Source organism: Bidens hawaiensis, unplaced genomic scaffold, assembly GCF_021521415.1.
Source record: "Bidens hawaiensis isolate Kalapana, Puna unplaced genomic scaffold, B.hawaiensis_p1.1 tig00035534_1, whole genome shotgun sequence".
In the NCBI taxonomy this organism is placed as follows: domain Eukaryota; kingdom Viridiplantae; phylum Streptophyta; class Magnoliopsida; order Asterales; family Asteraceae; genus Bidens; species Bidens hawaiensis.
Genome location: NW_027496189.1, coordinates 7427 through 24421, shown reverse-complemented (window position 1 = coordinate 24421; position 16995 = coordinate 7427). Strand labels below are relative to the sequence as shown.

At 36.6% G+C, this 16995-nt stretch overlaps 1 pseudogene; it reads right to left on the bottom strand.

Annotated features, from left to right (window-relative positions):
• Nucleotides 1–8449: 8449 nt before the first annotated feature.
• Nucleotides 8450–9449, bottom strand: LOC143587507 (putative F-box/LRR-repeat protein 9 pseudogene; annotated as a pseudogene).
• Between the last annotated feature and the right edge of the window lie 7546 nt (nt 9450–16995).

Here is a 16995-nt window from a genome sequence, read left to right as displayed (position 1 = left end):
TTTGACCGAAGTAAGACTATCTTGGTTAAGGGCTTTTTCCCTCGTGATCAAACCTTTGTGTTCACCAATACTACGCTTCTACACTTGCCATTATCGAGTTAGCGCCTTACCTCACATAACAGATTTGGATACTTGATCCTTAGCAGATTTTCGTCTAAAACAATATAGACTCCATGGTGGATGCAACGGCAGGACATGAGATGCTTACCTATATGGATGCTTCTTCTGGATTTCAACAAATTCAAATGAAACCATCTGATCAAGAGGATACAATATTCATGACTCCTACCGGCATATACTGTTATATTGCTATACCTGTTGGACTAAGAAATGCAGGGGCAACATATCAAAAATTGGTGAATATGATGTTCAAGGATCAGTTAGGCAAGACTATGGAAGTATACATACTCGACATGGTTGTCAAGTCTAAGAGAGCTGAAGACCACCTTAAATACTTGGAGGAAGCATTCAATATCCTTGACCAATATAACATGAAACTGAACCCGTCAAAATGCCATTTTGGTGTTAAGGCCGGAAAATTCCTAGGATAAATGGTGACCAAAAGAGGGATAGAAGCAAGCCCTGAGCAGATAGAAGCCATTATCAACTTAAAGTCTCCTGTGAATGCTAAAGATGTCCAAAGGCTGGAAGGAAGAATAGCCGCCCTCAATAGATTCATTTCCAGATCCTCCGAAAAGTGCAAAGATTTCTACGACATTCTTAGGAAAAATAAGAAGTTCGAATGGACGGAGAAGCATGAGGCTACACTCAAAGATTTAAAGGATTACTTATCCTCAACACCATCTCTGATGAAGCCCGTGGATGGAGAATCCTTATATTTGTACCTAGATGTTTCAAGAAATGTTGTAAGTGCTCTCCTTGTGAAAGATCATGAAGGTGAACAGCACCCCGTTTACTATGTAAGTAAAAGTCTTCTAGATGCAGAAACCATGTATTCTCATTTAGAAAAATTAATTCTTGCACTTATTATGGCTTCTACTAAATTGATACATTACTTTGAAACTCATACTATTATTTTGAGAACTGATTATCCTGTTAAGAATGTCCTTAGAAAGCCAGAATTATCAGGAAGGATGGCGAAATGGGCTGTGAAGCTGAGTGCGTATGATATTCAGTATGAGCCCAGAACAGCCATCAAATCACAGGCACTCACAGACTTTGTGGCTGATTTCAGTAGTGACATACAGAAAGAAGCCGACTTGGAGGTTCAACAACTAGAAGAAACCAAGGATCCTTGGATCCTCTTTACAGATGGAGCTTCTAATGTAAGAGGAACAGGATTAGGTATCCTACTAAAATCGCCACAGGGGGACATATTACCTCAGTCTATAGCCTGTGAGTTTCAAGCGACGAATAATGAGGCAGCGTATGAAGCTCTGATCGTAGGTTTTCAATTAGCTAAATGCATGAGGATCAGGTATCTTCAAGTATATATAGATTCATTGTTGATAGCTAACCATTTTAATGGCTCATATGCTGTTAAAGGTGAAAAACTAATCAAATATCTAGATATTGTGAATGAATTAGCAAGCTCCTTCGAATTGTTTAGTATTATACAGGTACCAAGGGAAGAGAATGCTGGGGAATATGCCTTGGAAAATTTAGCCTCGTCTTTGAAGATTCCAGAAGAGACGAAGATCCCAATCATTCATATACTCTTGCCAGCAATAGGAGAACAAGAAGTTGGCGAGATAACCACTGACAAAGAAATTGTACTTTGGGATCCATTATCCTTAAGTAGTCAAGGATCCTGGATCCTCCCAATCAAGAAATACATTCAAACTGGAGATATTCCAGTCACGGAGAATCCTAAATCCTTCAAACTTAAGGTATCACAATATATTTTATTACATGATATTCTATATAGGAAATCTCTTGCAGGTCCATTTTTGAGATGTATCGAAGATCCTGAAATTCAAGAGGTACTTAAGGACTTTCATGAGGGTGGCTGTGGTAACCACATTGGAGGTAGAGCCCTATTCTCTAGAATTCTGAGAACAGGTTACTTCGGGCCAACCATGAGAAGAGACGCCATGGAATATTCGAAGAAATGTGACTCATGTCAAAGGCACGGAAACATCCTACATCAGCCAGCGGAGCCTATGTATCCTATATCCTCGTCATGGCCTTTCATGAAGTGGGGCATGGATATCGTTGGTAAGCTGCCTAAAGCCTCAGGAGGAAAAGCATTCATGCTTGCAATGGCTGATTCCTTTTCAAAGTGGATAGAAGCAGAAACTTTTGTTCAAGTATGCGAAAAAGAGGTGATATCTTTCATTAAAAGAAATATTATTACTAGATTTGGTATCCTTTCAGAAATTATTTGTGACAATGGTTCCCAGTTTATCGGGAAAAGAACCACTAACTTTTTTGACAGTTATGGCATTAAGATGATTACTTCCACACCGGTTCATCCTCAAGCTAACGGCAAAACAGAATCAAGCAACAAGATAATCATCAACAACTTGAAGAAGAAACTAGGATCCAAGAAAGGCAAGTTGGCCGAAGAGCTACCATATGTACTTTGGGCTGACAGGACAACACCCAAGATTGCAACATGTCAAACACCTTTCTCATTGGTGTTTGGCTTGGAAGCTGTAATCCCTACAGAGATGGTAGTTTCCACTGCCAGAACAAGCATCCATGATCCTAAAGCCAATGAAGAAATCCTTCTTGAAGACTTGGATACTGTTGAAGAATTAGAGACCTAGCCAAGATCAGAATGGAAGCATAACAACAAAAGGTAGCTGGGGCATACAACAAGAGTATAAGGATCAGAAGATTTCAAGGAGATATGGTTTTAAGAAAAGCCTTCCAATACACAACCAATCCGGCAGATGGGAAGCTAGCACCTAAGTGGGAAGGTCCTTATCTAATCGAGTCGGAGGCAGGAAAAGGGGCATATCATTTGCTCACTATGGAAGGCAACAGGTTACCAAGAGCGTGGAATGCTATCCATCTCAAGAAGTATTTTTTCTGAACAGGATCCAGTATCCTCCGAAGATGGAGTATCCTTATAGCATCAAGGATCCTGAAATTGGTAATATCTATCTGATCACTTATTTATTTAAGATTTTTATTAATTTAAGGATAACATATTCTTAACATTTATTTTTTCCAAGTATTAAATAACTATGCAGGATTCTCGTCAGTGGGTTAATATCTTAGAGGTTGGCCACCTCTCCTTCACATTTAAGGTATTCTACTATTTCCCTTGGCCTAGCCCACGTTTAAGGTATGACCCCCGATGGTCATATCTTCCAAGGTTTGAAGATTTTCACCTTTCTTATAAATTAGAGTTTCTACACTCTCGCTTGGAGTGCACGCTATCCAATGTATAGTCCGGGGTAACGGGACCAGTACACGCTTAGTGGCTGACAATTTCGTTGTTTTTGGCTAAATGAATGATCATACGATTTATGGTAGACGTACCATACCACCGGTTTATAACGTTTTCACGTTATCTCAAGACATAGGTTTCTAACATTTTCATGTTAGCTAAGGTTTTGGCGTTTTCACGTCACTCACGTTTGGGCTAAATCCCGGTTTGGGCGAGACCCCAGTTGACACCCGTATCTTTGGGCCAGTCCCCACTTTGGGCTTGTCCCAGTATAACACCAGTTTGGGCTTGTCCCAGTTTTTGGGCTTGTCCCCAGTTACACAGGCTTGTCCCCAGTTGCACGGGCTTGTCCCCAGTTTATTTTATGGGATTGTCCCCAGTTTGATGGGTCTAACCCCAATTAATCTTATGAGTTATTTGCAACAGATGTCCTAAGTTCAATTACAATAATCAAGACTTATGGATTCAAAATCCTTAAACTTACTTCTACAAGGATCACAGAAGGGTTATTAATTATGGTAAATTAGGTCTAATTAGACCATACGAAAATTAAAGACATGGGCATCAAAGGCTTCATCCCCACAAACAGAGGATCCCTACACCTTTGCTACCCCTATTAATTGTCTTAAGGATCCTAGATCCTTTATCATAAGTTACTATTGTCTTAAAGTACACAACCAAATTGTTCATAAAAAATCAACAAAAGGAAAACAAAACGGGCTCAGGCCTTGTCTTTCTCATCCTTCATTGCCCGTTTCCACAGCATCCCCTTCAGTGGCTGCTTATTTTCCTTCACCATCATCACCTGCATCCTTCGCACCACTGGTCCCAGCCTCACCTTCCTCTGCAGCCTTCTCTTCCTCACCAGCATCCTCTTTTTCCTCTTCTCCACCCAGCCTTGCCAAAGACTTATTCCATTCATCCACCTCCCAGTTGGCCCTGTCAAAGGAAGGATCGTTTGCCTCAGTCACAAACTGGATCCTTGCCTGCAGTATAAGCTTAGCTGCGGACATCTTTGCCTCATCAGTTGCCGCCTTGATCCCTTCTTTCATCTTCATTTCCATGGCATGGATTTGGGAATCGGCTTGTTTCTTCTCCTTTGTCAGCTTGGCAACAAGCTTATCCTTGGCAGCAGCAAGAGTCCTCATTCCCGTCAGAGTCTCCTCGAGGTCCTTGATGACAGACCTGTAATAAGAGTGGAAACCTTGGGCCCGGCACCCTACAAGTCAGAAGTGCGGGATCAACAACAGATATTTAGCAAGATTGACAAACAGGATTGAGGATCCTTACCTCAGTAACTGCTTGAACGGTTGCTTCTTGAAGATGATTCTCCACATCCTGGACTTCAGTTTGAGGTTCTGGTATCTTTCTTTTCTTTCCTGACTGGGCCTTAGCTCTGGTGTTCATAATGTGGGGGTTAGGAGCTTGAGTAGCATATTTGGATGGTTCCTTTTTAACCATCTTCAGAGAGATCAAATGGTCTATATCATCCAGAGAAAAGTGAGCAGTAGGCTTGTTAGCAGACTTAGACATGCCTTCAAATGCAACAGAACAGATAAGTTTTTCTTTTTTATTGATAAAATTAAAATACTTATATTTACAATTTATACTTACTTGACATATTGCTATGAGGAGAAGTATCTGACCGTTCGGATTCTGAATCTGAGTCAGAGATCCTGATCTTAAAGGACCGGATGGTTGGGCTCAACTTGAGAAATGCAGCTACCATTTCCTTGGTTCCTGGGAGTTTGGCAAGATGTGCGAAGTTCTCAACTGCGCAAAAGAAAAAGAAATCAGTATTCAACTCTAAACCAACAACAACAGCAGATGCAACAATCCTACCCTGCTTTATCCACTTGATCGGAAGATCGATCCCGTTTGGGATTGAATCTCGCTTGACGAAGAAAAACTGGTTTTTCCAGTAAGGATCGTTTTGAGTGACCTTGTCAAGTGGAATGGGCTGATGGGGCTTGGATTTGAACAGAAAGCGGGTAGAACCACGGGTATACAGAGAGTATATGTATGCCAATTCGGAGAGTCCAAACTCGAAATCGTGGTCGGCTATGATTTCTTCTAGGGTAAATAAGACACGCCATATCATCGACATTGCTTGGATATAGCTAATACCGGTCAAGCTAAAGAATCTCTGAGTAAACTCCGGGAATGGGTACGAATAGCCGAGAAAGAAGGGACATGTCGGAAAACAAACCCACACTTTTGATGATATATCGCATGGGGTAGAAGAATCGTAAGGTCTGAAGACGGTGTTCGGAGGAAAGCAAGATGATATTTGGTCAATCTCAGGGTCTGTGAATTTGCAGATCTCCGATGAAGGATTTTTAAGTAACCCTTAGCTTTTCAGGTCTACGGCCATTTGGTTGGATGAGTTTGAAAAACAACTATCGATAGACATCAAATACAACACAATATAAAAGAGAGAGGGGATAAAGGATTACCTGGATTGAGATGGATAGAAGATGAGAAGCTTCCGGAATGATACGAATTAAAAGGGAGTTGATTATTTATCTTTAGTCCCTATATTGATTAATTATTTTTTTTCTAACCCCTATTTATGTCCTTTCATCTAATCAATTTGACAACTTTTTGAATTTTGAATGCAATTGGACAGCTGTGAAATTATCATCAACCGTCAAATTGGGGGCAATTGTTGAGCCACAAATAATAAAGTATCGAGGATGTCTTATTCTTGGTGACCAGTATGGATCAGTTATTCTTCCGAAGAGCTCTAGGATTATATCAGGATCGAGGATCCTTGGTACTTGGTATTCTTAACGGTTGTTTCTTATATGAAGGTTGATATTTATCAAGTGCAACGGCTCTAAGACTTAGTCCATCACCTATTTCGCTACTGGACTTCTATAGCACGTGGTCAAAAGGCACGAATGAAGAGAGTGGAGAAATGGCAGATTAATAGGACCTAGTAGTTAGTTGATAATTTCTTTTCTTTATATATTGAGTTATGATCAATGCTAGGTCACACAGTTACACATGCACTTACTAGCTTACACTCGTATACTCTAGCTCATAGTTCTCTGTAATCACACACACATAGTATTATTGTATTCGTTGATCATAAATTCCACCCATTGTAACCCTTTTTTGATATTAATAAAGTGGTGATAGATGATTTGTCATCACCCGGGGTTTTTTTCCTTTTATCTAAACAAGATCAAGGGGTTTTTCATCGCAACAAATCACGGTGTTCATCCATATTTCGTTCATACATTCACTTTTGTTACCTTAGCACCCAACCTCACGTAACATATTTGGTTACTGGATCCTTAACAGATTTTTGACCAAAACACTTAAAACCATAAAAAATTAAATATGGTTGCATTTGTAATTTTTTTGAGTTAAGTTATTAACATGTAAAAACAACAAAATAAAACTTTGTGTGAAATAGGTCATGGTTATCCCAACCTCTTGAAAACCCATGTCGTGTTTGTATTTAGATATACAATACAACATTTTATATGCGTGTTGGACTCAACCAGCGTACTTATTCCTTGTTTAGATCGGATAAGGCAAAGATGCTCCAAGCTATTTGTCTTGTGGCGGTTTAGTGCTTTTGGAAGAAGAGGAACACTTTGGTGCATATTGGGAGGCCGATTCGTGGTGTTAGTTTGATGGAGGAGATAAAATGTTACAAGCCAAACAGAAGAACTCAACCCAAAAAACTAGTCTGATAGGTGAGGGAACACATTTGGCTTATAAACCCCACATTAGTTGCGCATACAACCGATGAGAAGGCGGGGGGGGGGGGGATCTCTTGGGAGGAGAGAAGCGGTTTTCGGGTGTAGTGGCCGTATTTTGGGTATTGGGGGTCTAGGGTCTGTTGCTTTTTTTTTGGTGTTTTTTCGTTCCCATTTGTTCTTTTTAATTGAGTGGATGTTTTGTTGATGATTGTATGTTTTTTACTAGCTACTTGCTAGTGGTTGAATAATATTTTTTACTGATCACTAAAAAACAAACCATTTAGCACACCTATAAAGTTGTTACACATGATGTATCATAGGCCAATCAGTCAAATGCACCCGTATTAGTAGTAATAACATTTTTACTAATCAAATTTGGTCAGAAACAGAAGTAATTTAAAATCTGATAATGTTTTTTTTATACAGTCTTCAAAGTATGTAATTATTCCTGGAAGTTTCATATAATGTTTTTTTTATACATAGTCTTCAAAGTATGTAATTATTCCTGGAAGTTTCATATATATAATCTTTTCTCCAAGTCTCCCTTTAGATCAATGTACTCACGCAAGTCAAGTGATTCAAGTGAAAATATATATCAACCATCCATAATGGCCTTCAACCCAATGTTTGTCACACTGTTCCCATTGAGTTCAAAATGGTCCATCTTAAAATGACCATAATCTAAAACTCAATACACGGATCACAAGATGAATTTGTATATTGATTAAATGTGAACAAGGATCACAAGACATATATAACCCAATACAAAAAGATAACTAAAGGTGGCTAACGATGGGAGAAATCAACAGTACAGATATATGAGAAAGATTTGAATATATCAAATTCCAATAAAAACGACTCGTTACCCCACCCATTTTGCCAGTATACAAACACATGTACGCAAATTACATGAATCGTTTTCATCAAACGCTGCATTATATTTTAATTTCAGGACTAACTACAACATTTGTTGATCCGTCTAGTTTACCATTTCCCAGCTTTAATTAGCAGCAGAATTCTTTTTTGTTTTTGATATTTTTATATAAACTTAAAAACAACACTAACACAAGAAAAAAGAATATCCCCAATATTGCCATATCATACCATTATAAAAGAAACCAAACATCATGACACATAAACAAGACAACAGTTTTCAAGTAATTTCCACACAAACAAACAACTTCAGAATTTACCCAATCTTGATTACCAAATCCACCTTCTATGAGCAAGGCCAAAAGAAAGAAACTCGTTGCAGGCAGGCAACAGCTGCACCAATTGAAAAAGAACACCAACAACAATTAGTATCCCTATGATTATATTAAAAAATGTTTAGAAAACACCTATTAAAAATCTCACCTTTCTGCATACCAAATTATTCAAACATGGCCTCTATCTTAGCTACCACATAATCTCTCAAGTGCGCCATGTTAGCATCACTGAGTGGGTCATCATTGTCTTCTTCATCCTCAGAATAATCTAAAAGTATATCAGGAAGTTTCAAATATTTAATCTGTTGTAAACATCTTTTGCCCAAGTCCCCGTTTAAATCAAGATTCTCGCACCCACGCAGGTCAAGTGATTCAAGGTGACAACAGCCATCCAGAATGGCCAGTAACCCATTGTTACTGATGCAGTTCCAAGTGAGTTCAAGATGAGTTAACCGAGGTAAGTTTTTCCCAATCGCAAAGCCTATCTCATTCTCAGTATATGAGAACTTTTGATTCACTTTGAGTGTTTTTAGCAGGGGGCAGTAGCGGCCAACAACTTCAATATGTTCTTCCGAAATGTCTATTGCGACAAGACTAAGTTCCTCCAATAGTGAGAATTTCTTGAAAGCGTCACTTGATAGTTTGTGCAGGCCAATTTTTATTTCTAGACGTCTAAGCTGACTTGATCTGTTAACAGAAACAAATCCAAAAAGCGAAGACTTACACGTTAGATAAATGTCCTTAAGAGCTTTCATCATAATTTTCTGTTTATGCATTACCAGAATATATACATTAGATATACGTATCAGCAACATATTGAAGAAGCTTATCATTGCATGCATAGGTGATAGTTAGATCAACCAATTGACCTTGGCTTCTATCCACAGAAGGCCTGGACACGTCACAAAAAGAAAGACGATGATTCCTATTCAAGCATGGGTTGATATGAAGAACTCTCCACATGGCAGGGTCCTTGCAGATTTCACGCCAAGCCGTGCAAACTTTCTGAGCATTCTGAAGTATGTCATACGCGCAAACTCTTTGGAGAATATTGAGCGTTAAATCTGATGGAAGCTCCAACCAGTTCCTTGTTGAATTCTTCACTTTCCATCGCTGTTTGTGGTTCTTCCTTTTTCTACGATTTGATTTTGATTTCTTTGGCATTGTAGTCACTATAACATATATTCACAAAGCAAATCAAACATGTTAATCCAATCTATAACATGATGATACATTAATGAAAAATTAAAACTCTACAACTACTTGAACTCTTGAAGTAATTTCAACAAAAGATGGACTCACATGAAACAACACAACAATCGTTGAAGAGACGATGCAGATGTCCAAGCAAATTGGTATTAAAGTCTCCAATATCCGAAGGTGGACGGTCTCATCATTAATTGAAAACGGCTTTTGATTTATTTTAATTTAATAGTATGCAATTTAAAGAAAAACGATAAACGTAGCATTAATTAAAGTTCATCAAAATTTAATTTCATTTATTCAACAAAAGAAATAAAAACTTTTGTAACAACTTACAAGTGACCAAGTCAAGACGTTGGATAAACTACGAACAAATAAAGTACTTTCAAAAACTTTGTAATTCATTGATGATTGAACTCTCTCTTCCACGCCCAATCTTCAATCAATTTAATATTACGCAAAAGTTGAGTTGAGTTACTTTTATATGTAAAAGTTGACTTAAGGGACTTTTTATATCCAAAAGTCGAGTTCGGTAGATTTTATGTTCAAATTCAACAAGTGAAAGGAGTTTAATTTATATGCAAAAGTCGAGTTTAGAACTTTTGTGAGCAAAACCAGACAAAATGTTGGTTCTTTTTTGGCATTTGCCAATTAAAAAGAGGCAGCAAATGTTAAAAATTATTTTTAGAATTTCACACAAAACCAAAAAAGAGGTTAAATAAAATACCGGTTTCTCAATTTTGAGATATTTCAACCCAAGTATGACACAAAGGCGTTTTCTCCTCTAACGTTCAAGGAGTTGCTCTTCATCTTGTAATGACCTCCTCCGCTTCGCTCGAGCCACCCGCTCCTCCTTGGCTCTTCTTTTTTTGCGCTCATTTGCCCTTGGCGCCTTCTTTTGGAGGCTTTTACGTCTTCGGAATAACAAATTCGGGATAAGTTGGTGGTATTTGACTCACGTTATGCTCTAAATCGGTGCTCTACACGTCGCCAGCTTGTCCAAAGGACGTATGTGGTTGGTAACAACTACCACATTGGTCCATGTTTTTTTAAAAAGTGAGGTAGATTGTGGAGAGAGAAATGAAGATTGTGGTAGCTAGATTTGTAAAATAATGTGGAAAGAAATTGAGATTGTGTGTAATTTTTTTTAGGTTGTAATTTTTTTAGGTAAAAATGGTTGTTAAAAACAACTTATAAAAAAACATTTTTTAAACCTCCAACGGTACCCCTAATGTCTCTTTCACGAACCCCAAGACCCAACGACTCTTTTAATGGTGTACACTATGTCATATCTGGGCTATAGTCACACTTTTTCAAAAACCGCCTTGTCACACTTTTGAAAAAATCTGTGACTAATCTTAGTTTCAGCCACACATTTGAGCATTCGTGTGATGAAACAGTCCAGTTACGAGGCCTTTGGTCACGCTTTCTTAATAAACGTGACCATAAACACATCTTTTAGACACACACTTCAATTTCGTGTGACAATAAAAGCTCGTTACGATACCTTTGGTCATGTTTTCAAAAAGAACGTGTGACCATAAACTCACATTTTAGCCACACTTCAATAAAATAGTGTGACAGTTGCTAGCCACACTAAACAAAATAGTGACCAAATGTTACCAACTGCCATGGTATTGAATGATTTTTTATTCATGTGACCAAAAACACAGGTAACATATCCACACTGGATGTGTGTGGCTAGTTGTTACCAACCGTCATTGTAGTTTTTTATTAATGTGACTGAATGGTTTTGGATTTGGTCACTTACATGAGTTACTAGGTGTGACCATACAGTAGTTTATTATGGTCATGGTTAAACTTCTTCCGTGCGACTAAATACGAGGAACCGCCATTGTTTTTATTTGATGATGTATCTAAAAGCTAATACCTATGGTCACGAATATTGTTTTGTGTTACTAAAGGTCTAGTGTCTATTAGTCACCTATTAGAAATATTATGGTCACAGTTTTACAAAATTCGTTATCTGTAGGACACCCTTTTCAAAATTAGGGTTGATTTCTCGGCTCTATATTCCACGATGACAATCTTAGCATTGCAATCGATGAACACTCAGCCGTCATATCTCTTCGATTTGGGAATACTCAGTTGTCTCTTCTCCAGCCCACGAATTAGGGTTTTCTTTCATGATTTTTACTATACGAGTATGCTTATTGTGTTCATAATGTTAATCGATTTACTTTTTTTAAGAGCTAATCTAATACATAGTTGATTTGTCATTGTCAATTGATTAGGGTCGACTGATAGAAAGTTCGTTTGTTCCCGTTTATAACTAACACCAGGTTTGTTTGATTGATAGGTTTCCGATTTAACTTATACTCGATTTAAATGTGCCTCAATGCGAATCGCTATTCGAATCATACCAAATCGATGAACATACAACCTTCAGGCTATCATCTCTCTACGATTTCACAAGGTATTCTATTTGTATTCACAATTCGTCGATTTCAATTCCATGTTAACATTTGGTTTAAGCATGTATTGACAGTTTATTGAATGTTTGTAGATCCTGATGTCGAAGATGAATGTTTAGTGGGCAGCATATAGAAGCTTGCCAATTATTGTCCTTCGATTAAACTCTCCGATTAACTACCCAGGTTACCAAATTAACCTTTTTTTTTCTCCACTAAATCATGCTTATGAGAATATGACAGATTATTCTTAATGACATACTAATCTGAATATGATATAGATTATCCTTTAATAGCAACTAATCATGTTGTGATTGTCGTATGGCTTAATGTGTCTTTAACATTATATATTGTGCATAAAGTAAAAAATATGTTGTGATTAGCCGTGTGTGTGTTTGTAATTGTGAGAAATTTGGATATTTCTAAACTACAAATGAGTTATTTTGATTTTGTTTTATTTTTTTTTCATATTTGAAAATTATGATTCCGATTCACTATGATCATTACTATTCATTATGTTTGACAACTCAAGTTTGTTTTTACTACAGAGTGTCATGAGCAAACTTAAATAAGCAAGTTATAAACTTTTTTTTATTGATTTTGTTAATTTTGATATCTAAGAGAACCTCAGTATGACTTAGGGTAAATGTTTTTTCTGTATAACTTAGGGTAAATGTTGGTTCATTCAGGGTGTGATAAAATATACTGTCATCGTTTTAAGATTTGTTTTTTTTTATATTTTTAATGACATTTTTTCAATTTAATAAGTCGAAATTATTTGCCAGATCTTGGGATGAGGGATTACTACTGCCCGGATTGCAGAACGAAGTATGCTTTTACCAGTGTCTTTGATAGCTGAATTCAGTGTCTGCATTAACCAAGTAAGAAGTAGCTAGAGATGAAGAATCGATCGTCAACGGAAATATGAACGAGTCTAAAGGTCAGCAAGGGCATATATATGCAAGCAAGCTAATTTGGTGGCCATCATCTGTTAGTGTTATAGTGTTCAGTTTATGTTAATCTTTTAATTTGTATTGAAATGTATATAATTTTGTTAATGTTAATGTATGGTTTTTTTTCGGTGTTTTGAAGTTTTGTGTATATATTTGGTTAATTCTATTAAAATATGTATTTGGTTGATTCTTCAATTGTGTATTTGGTTGTATGTTAAAACACTATAAAAGCAGTAGGGATAAGCTTTTGGTACCGGTACCGAAAATCCTGAACCGATTAAATTCAGTACCGGTACCAAGTATTTTCAAAATTCGGGATCGGGAAAATCAGTACCGGTACCGGTTTTTTACGGTAGTACCGATTTGGTACCGAAAAATCTATATAATACAAGTCTCAATTTAAACTTATCCATATTCCATACACCAACTCTCTTCTCAGTTAACCAAGTATTTTCAGAATATATGTTCAATGATATGTGCTCATGTTCTTTTGATACTTGATTCTTGGAATGTTTGCAAGTTTTATTATTAGTATTAATACAGCTGATGTTGTTCAAACTCCAAAATCCAAACAGCCGCAGGTGGTTCAAACTCCAAAATCCAAACAGCCCGCTGATGTGGTTCAAACTCTAGAAAGTCAAACTGGCCCGTAATCTGATTTTATGCTTTTTTGGGATTTAATATTTGTTATGTTTGGAGCCTCATAATCTGTTATGTTTGTTTGGCGAGTAATCTGTGATTTGTTATGTTTGGCGCCACATAATCTGTTTTATGCTTTTTTGGGATTTAATATTTGTTTTTTGTATGAAGTTACATTTCATTTGGTGTTAAACCGGTGGTTGTGGATTCGGTTAAGTCTCTTGTGATTTCATATCACTTGCCACTCAAGTTCGAGGACCATTTAATTTATGGGCAATTTTTTTGTTTATTTATTTTGCCACTGTTCGCTGCAATTTTTTTGTTTAATTTATTTTGCCACCTTTTGTTATGTTACTTTTATATATAAGTTAGTTACTGTAGGATGAGTGTAGTTGTTGTGCAAATTTTAATGAAGGATTTGTAAGTTGCAAATGTGCATACAGTTACACCAAGCTGTTTTGGTAGCTCTTAACGAGGTAGCCTGCATTCGTGACTGGTGTTTTGGCTTCGGATGCAACCAGGCTATGTGGTTGCTACATGTTATTTGCTAGGAACATAACAAACTGTCGAGATTCAAATCATCCCAAATGCCCAGTTGCTACAGATTTCTACTCTGCGTATATTGCAGTGTTGTGTTGACTTTTTTCTGGTCAACTGCTTGCCATTTTTATATTGAAATTGAATGTTAGTCAAACGGGCCAAAGTATTGTCAAACAGACCAAAGTAATATCTTTGTTTATTTTAGAAACCACATATATTGTCAAACGGGCCAAAGTTTGAAGATGTTATTTTTAATAGGGAACCGGTTTAGTTGGGTCCCAAAACCGTACCCCAAAAACGAACTCGATACCAGATTTTTTTATAAATTCACCATATTTGTTTTCTCAAATTTGGTACCAAATTGGTACCATACAGAAAAACCGGTACCGGTACCAAATTCTTATTTTCGGTACCGGTACCCAAAAATTTTGAAATTCAAGATCGGTATTTTCGGGATTGGTACCGGACGGTACCGGTACCATCCCACGCTCATCCCTAAAATGCAGCAATTGCATACCAGTTGACCATATATACTGATATACCATAACAGTTAGCTAGGTCAATTTGCAGAGATAAATTAGACCAGAGACATAACAGTAATGTCCGAAACACATCAAATTACACTAAGAAGCTAAAGCCATTCAGTTTCGGTACTTGATTAATTTCAAAATACATTAAGAAGCTAAAACCATTCAGTTGTACAAGGTATTATGTATTTATAACTACAGGTTTACATTCAGGTCTATCAATGCAGGAATCACGGGGATCTACACCAGGCAATACATTATGATTGTGAGGAAAAATGACAGTACTAAATTCCTCATTGGCATCGTCTTACGAATCTCTATAATTTCTAGGAGCTGTACTAAGTACAATAGATCTTTGTACATCTAACTGGTCTTGAACATAAAACACTTGTCTTGCTTGTGAGGCCAATATGAACGGATCATCCTTGTAGCCTCCTTTTCTGAGATCGACTGACGTGTAACCAAGAGTATCTTGTCTGACCGTTCTGTTATCGACCCATTCGCACATGAAAAGAGGGATTTTTTTAATATGATAATCAAGGACCCATATATCTTGTAAAACACCATAGTATGAGGTTTGCTCATAGGATATTTGATCTTTAGATATGTGCATATCTGTTGCCTCTACAGCAACCCCACTGTTTTGGTAAACGCAACCGTCATGATTTTTGGTACGAAATGTATAGCCATTTTATGTCATATACATCGTATTTCAATACGGTGTGGTTTGGTTGATGCGAAATCCACTTGACCGTTTCTGATATATAGTTTATTTGGAGACTGCCAACTCTTTTTCTACCTGAATTTCATTACAATTATGAGATTCATCTGGCACAAACAAAAAACAAAGATTAATTAAGCATATATTTAATTTACCGTGTTGCGTAACCAGCGACCAAATTTTATGCCATGCTCTTTCTCCACCCATGTTGGTCGCTTATTAACATTTGTTTCTTTCAAATAGTCCTTGTGTTCCCTGCAAGTACATAAATGAGTTACTAACATTTTTTTTTCCAAATATGCCCAAAAACAAACTAGTTAGTAATAGGCTTGTAATCGAACCGAACGTTTGGTGAACTGTTCGTGAACCGTTCGGCGGGAAGTTCGTTAATGTTCGTTTATTTAATAAACAAACAAACACGAACAAAAATATTGTGTTCGTTTAATTAAACAAACGAACATGAACACATGTTCCGTTCGTTCATTTATGTTCATGAACGTTCGTTCATGTTCGTTTATTTATGTTCGTTTATGGATTAATAGAAAATAATTATTATCTAGATGAGTCATTTAATTAAAAGTTTTATATTTTTTAATTTTTTTCATTTATGTTTGTTTATGTTTGTTTGTGTTCATTTACATTTGTTCATCTATGTTCATTTATGTTCGTTTATCTTTGTCTAGTTGTTCGTTTAGATTATAAACAAACGAAAATAAACAAACACAAATGTTCATTCTTTAAATAAATGAAAATGAAAATAAATGTTGTTCAACTAAGTGTTCGTATTCGTTTAAAGGTAAATGAGCAAAAACGAACATGCCTTTGTTTGTGTTTATTCGATTCATTTACAGGCTTTCGTCATTCACATTTGATAAATACGCCGGTCTTAATCTCTAGGCTCTGTTGATTTTTTGTGTTCACTTGCGTTCGTGAACACATTCATTTCCTTAATAAACAAACACGAACATAAAATCTCGTTCGGTAAGTGTTTGTGAACCGTTCATAAACACAGAACATGAACAAGGCCTTGTTCGTGTTCGATCGGTTCGTTTACAACCCTAGTTAGTAATACTTACTCAATATACTTCTCAATTTCCTTTGTATTTTGCAACACAAAGAAATGTGCTTTCATGAAGAGGTCTGCGGGAACTTTTAACTGGTTTACCGGCTGAAAAAGGATTTCCCTCATCGTTATCGCCATTATGCGCTTCTGGTGGAATACCAATAGTCTTGATGTTTTTTTGGTATTTGATGTGTTCTAAATTATATACATATTAATATAAATATTTTCTACACTTTTAGATACTTTTGAGTCATGTTTTTATTGAATATTATTATTAGATGGTTCATATGTGGGTTATAAATGGTTTGAAGAGACAACGGGCTAAAACGGTATATCAAATATAAACTTGAGAACGAGTAAATATTTAAACGTATATTGTATTACGTTTTTATATTGTTAATAATATAGTTGAGCACCTTTAAAGTATATGGTCATTTAGTGGGGGAGTTATTAACTCATGATTTATATATATACTTATCGATTTATATTGTTTGATATAGAAGTTGCAAAAGTCTTGATGGACCTCATGGGCTTTGAAGTTAATTTGGATCACATACAAATATTAAAGTATGGGCTGCTAGGTTACGTGAGAGAGGGGCATCCAGAATATAACACGAGGCATAAAAAATCCC